The sequence below is a fragment of the Anolis sagrei genome, chromosome 6, assembly GCF_037176765.1.
Source record: "Anolis sagrei isolate rAnoSag1 chromosome 6, rAnoSag1.mat, whole genome shotgun sequence".
Taxonomy (NCBI): Eukaryota; Metazoa; Chordata; class Lepidosauria; order Squamata; family Dactyloidae; genus Anolis; species Anolis sagrei.
Window position 1 is genome coordinate 96,428,944 of NC_090026.1, and position 14,210 is coordinate 96,443,153.

The 14,210-nt window shown below is 37.6% G+C and overlaps 1 long non-coding RNA gene across 3 annotated transcripts in view; it reads right to left on the minus strand.

Annotated features, from left to right (window-relative positions):
• The window catches only part of LOC132778803 (uncharacterized), a 151,072-nt gene that overhangs the window by 120,475 nt on the left and 16,387 nt on the right, over window positions 1-14,210 (minus strand). Inside the window, exon 2 of one of the 3 annotated variants that reach the window (XR_009631778.2) lies at window positions 8,838-8,885. The exons of the other annotated variants lie outside the window; for them this stretch is intronic. This is a non-coding gene — a long non-coding RNA (uncharacterized lncRNA). The remainder of the gene's footprint in view (window positions 1-8,837; window positions 8,886-14,210) is intronic. 3 annotated transcript variants of the gene reach the window in all.

A 14,210-nucleotide genomic window follows, 5' to 3' on the forward strand; every position in this document is an offset into this window, starting at 1 on the left:
CTGTACTTACTTACTTACTTACTTACTTAGGCAATCCCTCGTTAAACGAGAAGGATAGTCTTTGTGGTCTTTGCTTCTTCCAGCACACTGACGTTTGTCCGCTTGTCTTCCCAAGAAATTTGCAGGATTTTCTGGAGGTTGATGGAATCGTTCCAGGAGTTGCATGTGACGTCTGTAGACAGTCCACGTTTCACAGGCATAGAGCAGGGTTGGGAGGACAATAGCTTTATAGACAAGCACCTTGGTATCCCTACGGATGTCCCGGTCCTCAAACACTCTCTGTTTCATTCAGAAAAATGCTGCACTCGCAGAGCTCAGGCAGTGTTGTATTTTGGTGTCAATGTTGATTTTGGTGTCAGTGTTGACTGTGGAGGGGTGGCTGCCAAGGTAGCGTAAATGGTCAACATTTTCTAATGTTACACCATTAAGCTGTATCTCTGGTATTGGAGGGGGGTTAGCTGGTGACTGCTGGGACAGCACTTTGGTTTTCTCAATGTTCAATGACAGGCTGAGCTTCTCGTACGCTTCTGCGAAGGTATTGAGAGTGGCTTGTATATCTTCTTCTGAATGCACACAGACGACATTGTCATCAGCATACTGGAGTTCTATAACAGATGTTGTTGTAACCTTGGTTTTGGCTTTCAGTCTGCTGAGGTTAAACAGCTTGCCATCTGTACGATAGATGATTTCCACTCCAGTGGGAAGCTTCCCATCAACAAGGTGAAGTATCATAGCAATGAAGATGGAGAATAAAGTTGGGGCAATAACACATCCTTGTTTGACGCTTGATTCCACCTTAAATGAACCACTTTGGGAGCCATTGCTGTTCTGACACTGCAGTATTTCATAACCCATTTGATACATCTATGCATCTTTTTCAGTACAGATCCTATGAACATTCCAGAGAAAGACTTGTACAGAAACAAAGCCCATATCTTTCTCTCTTGGTTACTGGAAATTGCAATAGATAAATTTGCCAAACAAATTTATGATGATTGACATTTCCAAATGTAATTCAAGATCCTGCTTCATGGACTACAATGCATTAGCTTTACAATAGCGGAGCTGCATCAAGATCACAAAATAAAAACATGTTAAGGAATCCTAATGACAAGTAATGGGACATTAGACAAAGTGTCCTTTTGTACAATAGGGGCTCTTCTTAAATAATGTCATATCCCACTCTCTACAATCAGACGAGAGGAGGCAGATTGCCAGGAATAACAATGGTATTTTTATGTCCAAGGAGCTAGGGATCATGTTGGGGGGCTTGGGAGGAGGGCTACTCAGCAGGTGGCTACAGATATTGAAAGCCCATTGTCAACATTCATTGAAATGATGAAGTGACAATGAGACATCCTGCCAAACCCAAAGGTTATTAGGTAGGAAATGCTGACATAATTAGGCACCTGTGTTTAGAGACAGCTGTCTACAAATCTCCCAGCTACTACTTTGCAGCTTTGTTGCTTTCAACTTTCCTTCTTGGCAACTAGCAGTACTTTTTGGTGTTCATGTTTTCCTGACTTTTACTGGTCATGACTTCTGACTCTGTTTTACTTCTTGCTGGCTTTGTTTATCTGTACTACTGAACAACTTCTGGATTGGTTGATAACCACTCTATTGCTTCTCCCTTCATTCTTCTGGATATCCTTTGATTTACTTGGACTTAATTAACTCCTTGAAAGCTTTTACAATCCAACCTTCAGTTCCTGAAATTTTAGTCTAACACTCAAACAACTACCATAATGGCACTCCAAATACATAGCTAAATCCAATTGAAACCATGCAATTCTTTGAAAACAGTTTTAAAACCAGACAAACTGCTTTTTTAAAAAATCAGCCAGAACAGGTACCTCAAAATTTAAAGGCAGTCTTGAAAACACAGAAAACATAGAAAGTATGGAACCAATCAGATCACCTTAATGTGAATATGGGTGAATATGAGGAAGACTTCATGAAGTATTATGTGAACTTCACAAAGTATCATGTGAAGAAAAGGGAGGACTTCCTCAGATTGTCTTTCATGTCAGAGAGGCAGAAAATCCTAGATTTGAACCTGGACTTTAAAGGAGCTCTCCAAGGAGAAGAACCCATTTGGGGATAGAATTCAGCACCTTGGATAGTGCCCTTAAAACTGATGCTAAATCCCAGAGTAGATTTCCTGCCCCACTGCCACAGAGTCATGAGCCTTGCTTTCAGTTAAGAAAACAAAGCCTTAAAGACTGGTAGCAGGTAACAGCCTCAGTCATCAAAAGTTAATAGCCTCAGCAAAGCATTTGGTGTCTTAGTTATAAAGAATAATGAAAAACAGGGTGACATTAGTATCAGCTTTTGAGCGAAGGAGTGAAAATAGAAGAAGAGATATTCCACCATCGCAGCCATATGATAGAAAAGAATTCAAAGCATTTTTAATGGGTAGATAAGGGTTAAAATGTAGTCTAGCAGCATGGTCATTCCCACTATATCCCACATCTCGCAACTGCCCTACCTATAGTAGACATTATAATTTGGGAATTCCCGTGGCTTTATTTGACTGATGGTTGTGTAAAATGCTTACTTTTAGGAACATTTACTTTCTTATGGACTCTGTAGAAATTCTGGTATCAGTAGATAGCATAGATTTTTTCAGCATATCTAATGTTGACTCCATGAATAAAATGCACATTTTTTAAAGTTCAAAAAATTGTAGAAAAATATGTTTCTCAAGTTTTCTCACAGATGAGAAAACACTCAGACTGATGAAAATGTTTGTAGTTTGAGGTTTGTTCTTCACAACATTTGTGTTTTTTTCTGTTAAAATTATTTGTTTGCCACAAAGCAGCATTTCCTGTGCAGAAAGCAATATTTTCTATGAAAAAATATTTTGGACTGAAATATTGAGGATTCAATATGAAAAAAAATCACGTGGGTTTATATGTAAATATTATTTGCTGTGCAAAAAATGTTTGCTTTCTTTGCAAACCCCTGAGAGAGCGCACCACCCCCAGAACCGGGAGGTCATGAGTTCAATCCCTGTCAGGGAAAATTTTTCAAAGTTTTTATAAAAAACATTTTTAATAATAAAGAAAATCTGTTCCTGTGTTATTTCCTGTTTCATTGGGTGGTCTTTACTTTGAAAGTAGTTGTTCTACTCCAGAAACTTTGTGTGGCACAAACTGTGTTAAATTGGTGGAGAACAGAAATCATAAACAGACCCCATCAAGGGACATCTAGACTGACCACCTTATTTCCTGGTAGGAAGTGAATAAGTATAAGTTCCAAATTGCTATTTGCTACAGGACAGTCGGTGGCTTGGAGAGAGCGCACCAAACCCAGAACCGGGAGGTCGCAAGTTCGATCCCTGCCAGGGAAAAATGGCAAAAAGGAAAAATCATGGTAAATGGTGGCAAATAATGGCAAACATTGGGACGCAAGGCATGGGGAGCCAAGGCACATGTTTTGCTGAAAAGGAAGGTGTGTGGAATCATGGAGGCTCCCCTTTTGTGGTGGACACGTATCTTTACTGTAGAGATGACAGAAAAAGGGTTAGGCTTGCTCATTACTTTGCTGCCTTCTCTTTAGACACTTTTATAGATTCAGTCAGTTTATTTTATATTTATATGAAGACTGCTACAGACAGCTATTGAGCTATAGGGGTCCTTCAGACATTTTCGCTAATGAGCAGCAAAGCAGTGTGGTATATGTAGTTTAACAGCAGGGCCTTTTGCAATCTCTACCATTGGGGGGCCTGGCCTTCACAAACTGCAACAATGGCTGTGCTTAGCCACACCCACCACATCCCTTTTTGCATCGCCGGGGAAGGAAAACCATGATATTTTAAACTGTTTAGGCTTTACCAAAGTTGCTTAATGGTTGTGAAAATTAAAATAACATTGGGAGTCATCTGAACATTATGGAATATCTCCGGGGGGGGGGGGGAGGTAAGTGGATTTAGATTTGCCCCTCCCACCTTTCCTGCATGGTTCAAAACTGCTTCAAAAGTCAAAAGTTGGAAGTTTTTTTTATGGCTATTAGGCTCTTCTGAATGAACCTATCCAACACTAGTAAACACAGATGTATAATGATACAGCAAATCCACATTTCTAATTTGAGTTACTTTTTTCTCAGAGCACTAGCAAACACTGCAAAGTTGTGAGGTCTGCCCCGATCCCCAATAGAATAGATATGACTCTCACAATGAGTTCTTTGTCTTGAATGTCTCTTTGATCTTTGTATTCCACATAGTGCAGGTCTGAACATTGAACTGTAACATAAAACATATTTCTTAAGGAAGCCTAACTTTTTTCCTGCAGGACTATGCCAGAATTCCTATCACTGTGGGTTGTGATCTTGTATCATAAATTAAAGGCAGGGCTGGACCTTGTCAAGTTCTGGGTAGAACTCCAAGGAAAATACAGATGCTGTGCAAATTAAGCAAAAAGACCACCTACTGAGCTAGTGTTGATTTCTCACTTTGAGTTAAGTCCGCACTTCTAGGACAAGTGCCAGTCTTCTGAGGCTTCACAATCAGCACCCAGTTTGTTTACAACTGTCCACTAACAATTATTGATACTTTGGCAAACATTCAGAAATCAAAATATTTTAACAATCTTTCAATTAAAATCCCATATATGTGGGATTTAAATGTGTTAAGTATTTTCAAATTATTTCTTATGTATGATGACCTTAACATAACCTTATCATAGGTTTTTCATGGACAGGTTTTATTCAGGTTCTCGTAGACTTCCTCTTAGACTGAGGAATTGTCATTTGACAAAGGTCACCCAGTGGGTTTCTATGGTTGAACCAGGGTTTGAGCCTATTCTCTTGAACTGTTAATTTAATATTTAAACCACAATAGCATGATGGCTCTCTTAATATACAAATCATTATGCATACATGTTTATACATATCTGCACAGACATAGACCTTACTCATTTCAGTGCGGCTTCTTCCAGAAGAGTGTAAGTCTCCAACCTATGGCAATTATGTCCTAATTACTAGCCATACTTTGTTAAAGGACTAACCAGATATTGTAATTTTAGCTGTTTACATCAGAATTAATGTTTACTCCTCTTTTAAGAAGAAATGCATATAGTGAAATAGTAAAATGAAGTAGCAACAGCAACAAATGAATATGCACAGGACTGTGCCACATATAATAGTTCACAGGTGTGTATCTATTTTACCAGTGTAATTTTGTGTATGCTTGTTCTGTTATTGCAATTGATTGCAATATATATCCTGATTCTAGGATATATAAAAGGTCAGAAGCAAAGTAAGATATTAACAGTGCAGTAGCCCAGGAAATATAACATGACAACAAGCAATAGCTGCATTTTGGGGGTCCCTGTGATGGATAAATGTATGCATTTGATTATAAAACAAAGATAGGAGGACAAACTCTCAAGACCTGAACACTATAATGGCAAATAAACTACTACTTTTTGTTGCACATCAGGGTAGAGATTAAAAAGAACTTTATAAAGTATTTATGAGGTTTTGATTTACCACCATTCTTTTCTGTAGTTCTTTGCATCTCTGCACAATATCATAATGCTAGATCATATATTTTAACAATACTGCACCAGATATACTGTAATGATCTGGCATCCAGCCTTTTGGAATAAAAGTTAAAGCAAGCCAAATAAATCATTCCCTTACATGATTGGACTGAAGCTATGATTGCACTGTAAACTTTGGATAAATCTGTTATATGACAGAAAGCAAATTGTAAAAGGAAGGCTGGATATGGGGAATGGAGGAGGATCCTGGAAATCACCAGTACTACATTATGATCATGACAATTCAAGATTTTTCAATAAAACATTTCTTCATTTATTAGTGAAAGGACTAAACTAGATGAGACACAGATAACAAATTAAAAAAATTAGTGAGTTTTCAGAAAAAGTCTATTACTTGTGTGCCTCTCAATCTAGGTTAAAACCTTGATGGGAAGGCAGGTAGGGGGATTTTTCATTCTTTTCTTTCAGTGCTAATTATTATTTTTTTCTTCTCCCAAGTCAGGCAGACAAAGGGTTAAAGCCCACTGAGGTCTCAGTCCAGATCAGAGACCCGTGCTTGCTATTTTCTTTACCCAAATCCAACTTGTAATGGTGTGAATGTCATCTTGTAGGGTTTGACCCTAATCTGTCATCCTGGTCATGAAACCTGAGAGTTCTTGAGCCAAGAGAATTAGCAGCAACAACCATTCCTTGTGTCTACTCCTGATGTATGGAGGATAAATAGAGACTGAGTGGGTTTGATCAGAAATGGAGGGAAGCAGCTGACCAAGCATATGTGCCTTTCAGATGAAAGTAGACATGACAGCCGCAGACCTGTGTGTCACAGCTGGGTCACCATGAAATCCCTATAAAATGAGAGGCAATTTAAAATTCATTTGGGAAGTGTTGTTGAGCTTTCCATCGATTGGTATTTATTTCCTCCACAATGACCTCTCCTGAGCTGTCCTTGATCCAAGATTTTTTTTTTAAAAAAAAGTCTTCAGAGGAAATTTTAAATATTGGCAAGATGCTAATCTAGAGTAAATTTATCTATGTTTACTCTGGAATAATAAGAATATGGAAAATCTGTTGCACATTACATTACTTTAGTCCCAAATTTGGATGCAACTCAGATTTATGTGTTTCAAGATTATTAAGAATTGGGTGGACATTTGATGGTATTTTTAATTATTTTTTTTCTTTAAATTGTGGGCATTTGGTTATTGGGAATGAAATATTGCACATACTTGGCACTTTGCTAATATGTGCCTCATTACTGACAGGTCCCTATGAAGGATGGGGCTATTAAAATCTCTGGTACTTATTGTTTTAGTTGATAGGATGCTGACCCCACAAGATAAGGCAAACTGTGTTTACACTATAAAGTTTATCTTCACTAGCCAGAAAGCTACATCTTCCTTTATGTATGGGGAAAGCAATAAATGGATAGAAAAATAGGAAAAGAAACTTCCAAACAATTCTGGATACATAAAAAGAATTCTGCTGGGTCAAACTGAAAGTCTTCATGCCCTGTGTATGTTCTTTTATACTATACACAAAGTTTTTGAAAGCTAGTTTTTGGTGATGAACCATTTGCCGAACCATTCTGGAAGTTGTAGTCCAAAAATGTAATTGCCTGGAGTTCTCCACTATTACTTCTCTTCACCCATCCTTAACAGCAAGTGGCCCATTTTAAATTAAAGCTCTTTTTAGTTACCATTTTATCCTCTTTATGTTCTCCTTAGCCTACATATGCTAGATGTAGTATGCAATGCTAGTGGAATACTTTGGGGTCTTTAAAATGTATCTGGGAAACTCAAGGAAGTTTCAAATTATCTGTCCTTTGCACTGAAAAGCATAACACTTTTAAAGTAGAACTATTAAATAGGAATCCAGTTACAATATGATGTTTTCTGAACCAGAATTTACAAATGCAGCCAATCACAGCAGTTGAAATTATTAAGATCTTGACAGCTGATTTCCTAAGAGGAAAATCAGATCCATTAATTTAACATTTACAGACTGTAATGGTAATGCTCATTAGGATAGCACAATGTCATGATAAGTCTTTGAAATCTAGCTTCAAGGAAGATTGGTGGGTTATAAATAAATTAATATAATATAATAATGGTTGGTGATGCTAGAAAAGGTCTTATGAGCCAGGTTTGAAAAATAACTCCCACAAGAAAAAACTCAAGCCACCAGGTGAACACGTCAGGAGATATCTCCTAATACAAGATCTCAGCAGGGACCTGTAGCTGGTGGCTATGCTCTTTGCTGAATGACTGTTCTCCAAATCTCATTTAAGGAATTTTTGAGATCTCAAAGTGGAAATGTGGAAGTTTCTCCATCCTTCCCAGGAACTGAGGTTCCAGTTAGTTTTATAATGTTGTTATAGCATATAATGCTATTTCTCCCTGAAGACTTGAAATGAGCCTTACATAATAAAATTAAATCTTTAGGTTCGTAGTTCATAACTATCTGGTTATAAATCAGTTTTGAAAGTTCAGGTCTTAGGTCTAGCCAGTACTTTTTGAAAACTTCCAAATTCCTAAGCCAGGATGAAACTGAATATGTTAGCTATGGGTTTTGTGTTTTGTAGTTTTAAACAGCAACACTATCATACTTAGGCTTTATTTTGTGGGGAGAGTTTATCTAGAATTAGATACAGAATGCAGCACTTCAGATTCTGAGAGAAGTAATGGACACACATATTTTACCTGCTGCTGAAGCACTGGATAGCAGTTTGCTACCAACCCATGTTCCAGGTTTTGTTTCTGAATAACCCGTGACCAGGTTGCTGTGAGGATTGTCTTACTCAATCCATAGAACCACGGAAAGCCAGGAATCATGGAAGTAGATCCTGCTGGTTGCTCGGTAATCTTCAGATTGCCATCTGGTGGTGACCTAGAAATATTTCTACAGAGTGGCCCCTATGTTTTGGAAAACCCTTTCCCGCGATATCTGGGAATTGTGGCGTGCTTTAGATACCGATTAAAGTTCCACCTTATAAGTTCTAGCTTTTCCAAATTGATGATAGTGTCCAGCTTGAGAATTATGTATTATGCCTTTTTTAATAGATGGTTGGTGTTTTCATGAATATTTATTTACTGTTTTGTATGTTCATGCTTGTGTTTTTTTAAATGTTTTTTTTTCTTGTACACCACAAGATGTTACTAAATATAGTATGGAAACATATTAAGTGATGATGGTGGTACAGATACTGGTAGAAGTTGATTATATTGATGGTTATGATTATTACTAGGTACCCCTTGTATTGTGAACAGAGAACCTTCTCCTGCATTGACATCTCCTTCTCAATAGAAGCGCTATGCAAAGAGGCTTAGAAGATACCTTGTTTTGGTCCATTCTGGAAATTCCTCCAGATATAGGCCTCCTTACCTGGCAGAAAAGAATAAATGACACAATTTTCATAATTATATTAACATTCACTACTTACACATTATCCACAGGTTATGATGAACCACAGGTATTAGCCATAGGTTGTGATGAATTAGAATTTCATGTGGAGTGAGGAAGATAAAATCAAACTATGATTTCCTGGGGAGAAGAACTACAATAATATGAATGTCTGCCAATAGTGTGCATTCATTAAACCAACATAAGACATTTTGCCACCTAAAAGTAAGAACAAGATGATGCCACTTCTCTGTTCCATATAATTTAAGCATCCAAAGAAAAGAGGAAGGCAAAGTTACTAGGGCAAAGTTACTAGGACACTGAAAATGTAAGAGTCCCAAGTGTGGGTAGGTTTCAATGTCTTACTATCTAGCAATGCTAGGCATATGGGGACTGAAGGAATATTTCATTGGGGAGGATATCAATCTTATAGAGGGTAAGGGAAGGATGGCCTAATTTTCATCATTGTAGAAACATCCCTGGAGAGAGAAACAAACACTGTTAGTATCCTCCCAATAATAGTTACCAGAAGTAGTCAATCATAGGCTCAGCTCTGAAATCCATCAATATTTTGAATCAGGAAAGAATTCTTCGAAAACAGCAGAGTGTTTTTTAACACTCTCTCAAACACATATACACAAAACACTCACAAAAACGAATGCAGCTACAAATTCATTCTGCACATCTACAGTGCAAATGCTTTTTCCATTTGATACCAGTAATTGCTCTTTAAAATTAGTTTCCAAGGCATTTTCCTAAAATTGATGTGACACGAACATCATATACATGTGTAATATGTGTAATACTAAAGCAAACTAATGATTTAAAAATGTGAGTTATCTGGAAAAAATCCATTTTTCTGTAATACATTATCATTGTGACTAGTGGAATAGGCCAAGGTGTTTTATGATATCATGCAGTTGCAGCACAGATTGGCATGAAGCCCAATCAACTAGTTGCTCCTTTCCGGTGTATGTCTACATCAGACTTTGACTAAAATGCCCACTAGAGACTTGGATAACTGTACAAATACTTTTTGCAAGTAGTGAGTGTTAATATAATTGTAAAAGTGTGTTGTTTTCTTCTTCTCTATCAGTCTGTCCTGTAAAATGTAAATGATGTGGGGGCCAACACCTTGAGGAATTTCCAAAATGGACTATAATAAATCTTTCTCCATGTTTACCAAAATGCTAAGCAGTACAATGTGGAATTTTTAAATGTTTAACACATTAGCTCACACTTAATGTAGCAGTACAGTATTCACCAGAGTATGAACAGTATGAAAATTACCTTAATATCAGTGATTACCTCAGTTGTAGACCCAATCCAATCAATTTATTTTCCACTTTGCACAATGCTTGAGGGTGAAACCAAGAATTACAGTTTTTAGAAGAATTGAATGTGGCCTTTTATCTATTTTAATAAGTCAGGGTTCTTATATCATGACCTTGTCCAAAAATATGGGCTGGATCACTGTTCCCTGATCTGCCTGCCAACTGACAAGGAGTTCCTCTGCCTTGTATGGATTAAGCCTTCATCTAATCCATTACTGATGGCAGACACTGGTTTAAAATTGCTAGGACCAGAGAAACAGAGTTGTGTGTCATTCCCCCAAGTGATTTGTTTATTTACTTATGTTATTGATACATTCAATTAATGAACTTTTGCCATATGGGTCTGATCTCAATATACATTTTTCCAAAAATCACTTTACCTTAGTTCATATATACCTTGGTTATGTATCACCAATTTCCCATGCCCCCCTCCACTCCCCCCCTCCCTCCTGGAACAGTGATTTCAAATGATATCATTGCATAGATTTAATCATGTGGAAAGACTGGTTCAAAATCCTGTATCTATCATCTCCACCTGTTTTGTCAGTTAGAATAGACCATTTCCAGTACCAGTGTTGTTTTATATAACTATTCATATACTTTGAAATTATTGATTAGTTTCTGCCTCCTGCAGATTTCTGGGGTTTGTAGTTTAGGGAGGCCGTTAAAGGCTCCTCCCTAAACTACAAACCCCAGAATTCTGCAGGAGGCAGAAACCGGATTTTAACTGATTTTCTCTCTAGTGTGATGAAGGAAGAAGTGAGAGATTTTATACACAGTAATACCAAGGAAAGAATCATTGCTTTTAGAAATGACAGCTGACATCTATAATCAGAGATTGATAACTTTCTCCAATAATTTAGAAGACATATTGATTAAAATACAAAAATTACTCTCATTTAGTGTACAGAATCAACATTTGCAACTACTACTGTTTACCTGAATGGGAAAGACCTCCAAATATAGTTACTGGAACAATGTAGAGCATTCTCAAATGTAGAGCCTCAATTATTTTCAGAGTAAAAACAAAAATGTTACCTATGATACCAGGAATGTTTCCCTGTATTTTCAATTATTGGATTAAAAGTAAATCAATGAAAGAGGGAGGGATTACTTAAATGTTGTCTCCAGGAGGCAACTTCCAATAGACTCTTTATAAAAGGAGTAACACAGCATCAAAAGACTGAATGATTAATTCAGTCTTATGGCTTTTCTCAAGCTTATATGCCAGACCAGCAGAAGCTAAAGTGGGCTTTCAAAATAGGCTAAAAGACATTTTGGCACCGTCTCACTTATCCTTGATCTCAGAGGTTAAAGCAGCTTCTTGGAACTATATGATTATACTGAACTACTATTATGGAAGCAATTTAAATGTTTACTACTAGGAAGCCTCTGTCTTTTCTTCTAACATAACCGGTGGACTTTGCCATTGCTGTCAATTTTTTAAGTACATAAAACTAACATAATAAATATCTTATAAATCGTATTTATCAGGATAAAGTTATCTGAATTAATAACAAAATAACTGGGAAGGAGAAGAAAGAGAAATGAAAACAATTTGGTAGAACTCAGCAATCTCAAGAGAAGTATCATTTTAGCAGACAGGAATACAGTAGTTTCTTTTTTACACTCCTCTGTTTCTAAGTCCCAGGATGTATCCTGGCATAATCAGATAAAAAGTTGTTTTGTTTCATGATGCAATATTAATTGGCTAAGTTTGACAAACATTTCATATCAAGGATCTAATTTACCACCTCAGGAAGGAAAGGGACCATTTGACCAAGTATTGGTTTGATTAATCTCCAAAACCTAAAGAGATCAGAGAAACACAAGAGGGAGAAGGTAGTGAACAATTTCCTTATCAATGTAAGAAAGACTGATATTCACAACACCTACCGCTTATCTCTGCTACATCAACAAAGATACAGGAATTCTGATTTTTGACATCTAGCATTCTACCATGGTAGCAGATGTGGGCAAGGTGGGCTCTGGCAAATGTTGCTGCAAATGTTCCCATCAGTTTTAGCCAGCTATGGCAGTGATGGGGTTTGTAAAATTGCAGCCAATCAACATCTGGAAGACTGCACTTTGTTGCAAGGTGCTATTAGGGCTTCAGATACACAAGCAAATAATGTCTACATTACAAGTCAGAAGAACTAAACTGTATATTAGCCATTTGGTAAGGGCAGAGCAGCCATTGAAGTCCCCTGGGGTTGTAGTGATGTCTGGAGAAGGGACTTCCTAAGGTCACAAAAAATAGGAAATGATAGCCCTGATGCATTAATTCCAGAGAAAGTACCAAATGCAGCTACAAGTGTCAGCGTTCATGTCAATGGGGCAGTCAAATTTCAAAAGAGCTAGCCAGAGTGCTGTACACCACCCCCTGCCCCCCATTAGGTTTTGACACCTTGGAAAGCTTCTATAAAGTTTGGAAAAAGCCTAGTGTGAACTAACCATTTCACTGAAGTGGAAGCCACCCATCACCACTGACAATAAGGACAGATTAGGTCCCTCAAATATTAATTGACATTATGCCTGAAACCTTGGATAGCTACTGCTAGCCAAAATAATGGAATGGATGGACCAATATTCCTATGTTCCTATATTCATGGGTGGCCAATGAATTAATTGCCACTGGGAGCAGTGAATGTACTCTAAGTTCTATGGCTGTTCCTCTTGCAGCTGCTCTGGGTTGTACTGGAGTCATCCAGGTTTTTGGCTCTATTCCTTATAGAGATTTGACACTGGGAGAACTCCCATACAATCTACGCAGCTGCAGGATAGGCCATAAAATTAAGAATGGACTCATTGTGTCTGTGGGAATCGATCCACAAACTGCCCCTGCTGGGGTCTATATCGGATCAACAGTTTCAGTCAAAGAGAATGAGATGTCACCAAAAAAGCACACATTTTCACCTTGGTAATTTGGAACGAAGGCTGTACTTTGTTCCAACAAAACAGTAGAAATAAGAGAAACAAAAGAAATAAAGGTTAACATTAATGTAGAAGCCATGCTGGAAACAGATAAATGGGACAGATTTGAAAAGTACCTAAAGAAAAGTGAGCTTTTAAGTATTGGTTTAAAAACAAAATCCTTTTGTGTGTAAGTCTCACATTTGTCATATAAATCAGGGGAAAGGATATGGTTTTCCTGCAAGCATTATTTTGATAAATTACATTAAGGCTGCTGTTCTACCTAGCAAAAAGCAAAAGATGCTTTATATTGTAAGTTAAATTTGGTTTAGGGGCAGAAGGAATGATGAAAGTTAAAAGTCAAAATCCTTGAAGACAGGAAGGATAATGGTTAATAAATTATCCTAATGTTTTTTTTAAAAAGAAACCTGGAAACACTCCAAGTTTTTAGCACAGTGCAAGTTGGTATAATCAAAACCTGTGCTTATAAATGATGTGAATATATGAGAAGTAGGTATAACACCAAATATTTGTGTCATTTGCCATATGAAGATCCTGCCTCCTTACAAGAAGTTTGGGACACATTTTTAAGATTCAGAGCAATCCTGCAAGATAAATTAAGATGGGAAATAGTGAGTTAATAGAAAACATCTTTTGTTGTTTATTTGTTCAGTTGCTTCCTACTCTTCACGATCTTATGGACCAGCCCATGCCAGAGCTCCCTGTCGGCCGTCCCACTCCCATTTCCTTCAAGGTCAAGCCAGTCACTTCAAAGATACAATGCATCCATCTTGCCCTTGGTCGGCCCCGCTTTCTTTTTCCTTCCATTTTTCCCAGTATCATTGTCTTCACTAAGCTTTCTTGTCTTCTCATGTTGTGGCCAAAGCACTTCATCTTTGCCTCTAATCCTTCCCTCTAATGAGCAGTCGGGCTTTATTTCCTGAAGTATGGACTGGTTGGATCTTCTTGAGGTCCAAGGCACTCTCAGAATTTTCCTCCAGCACCACAGTTCAAAAGCGCCTATCTTCCTTTGCTCAGCCTTCCTTATGGTCTAGCTCTC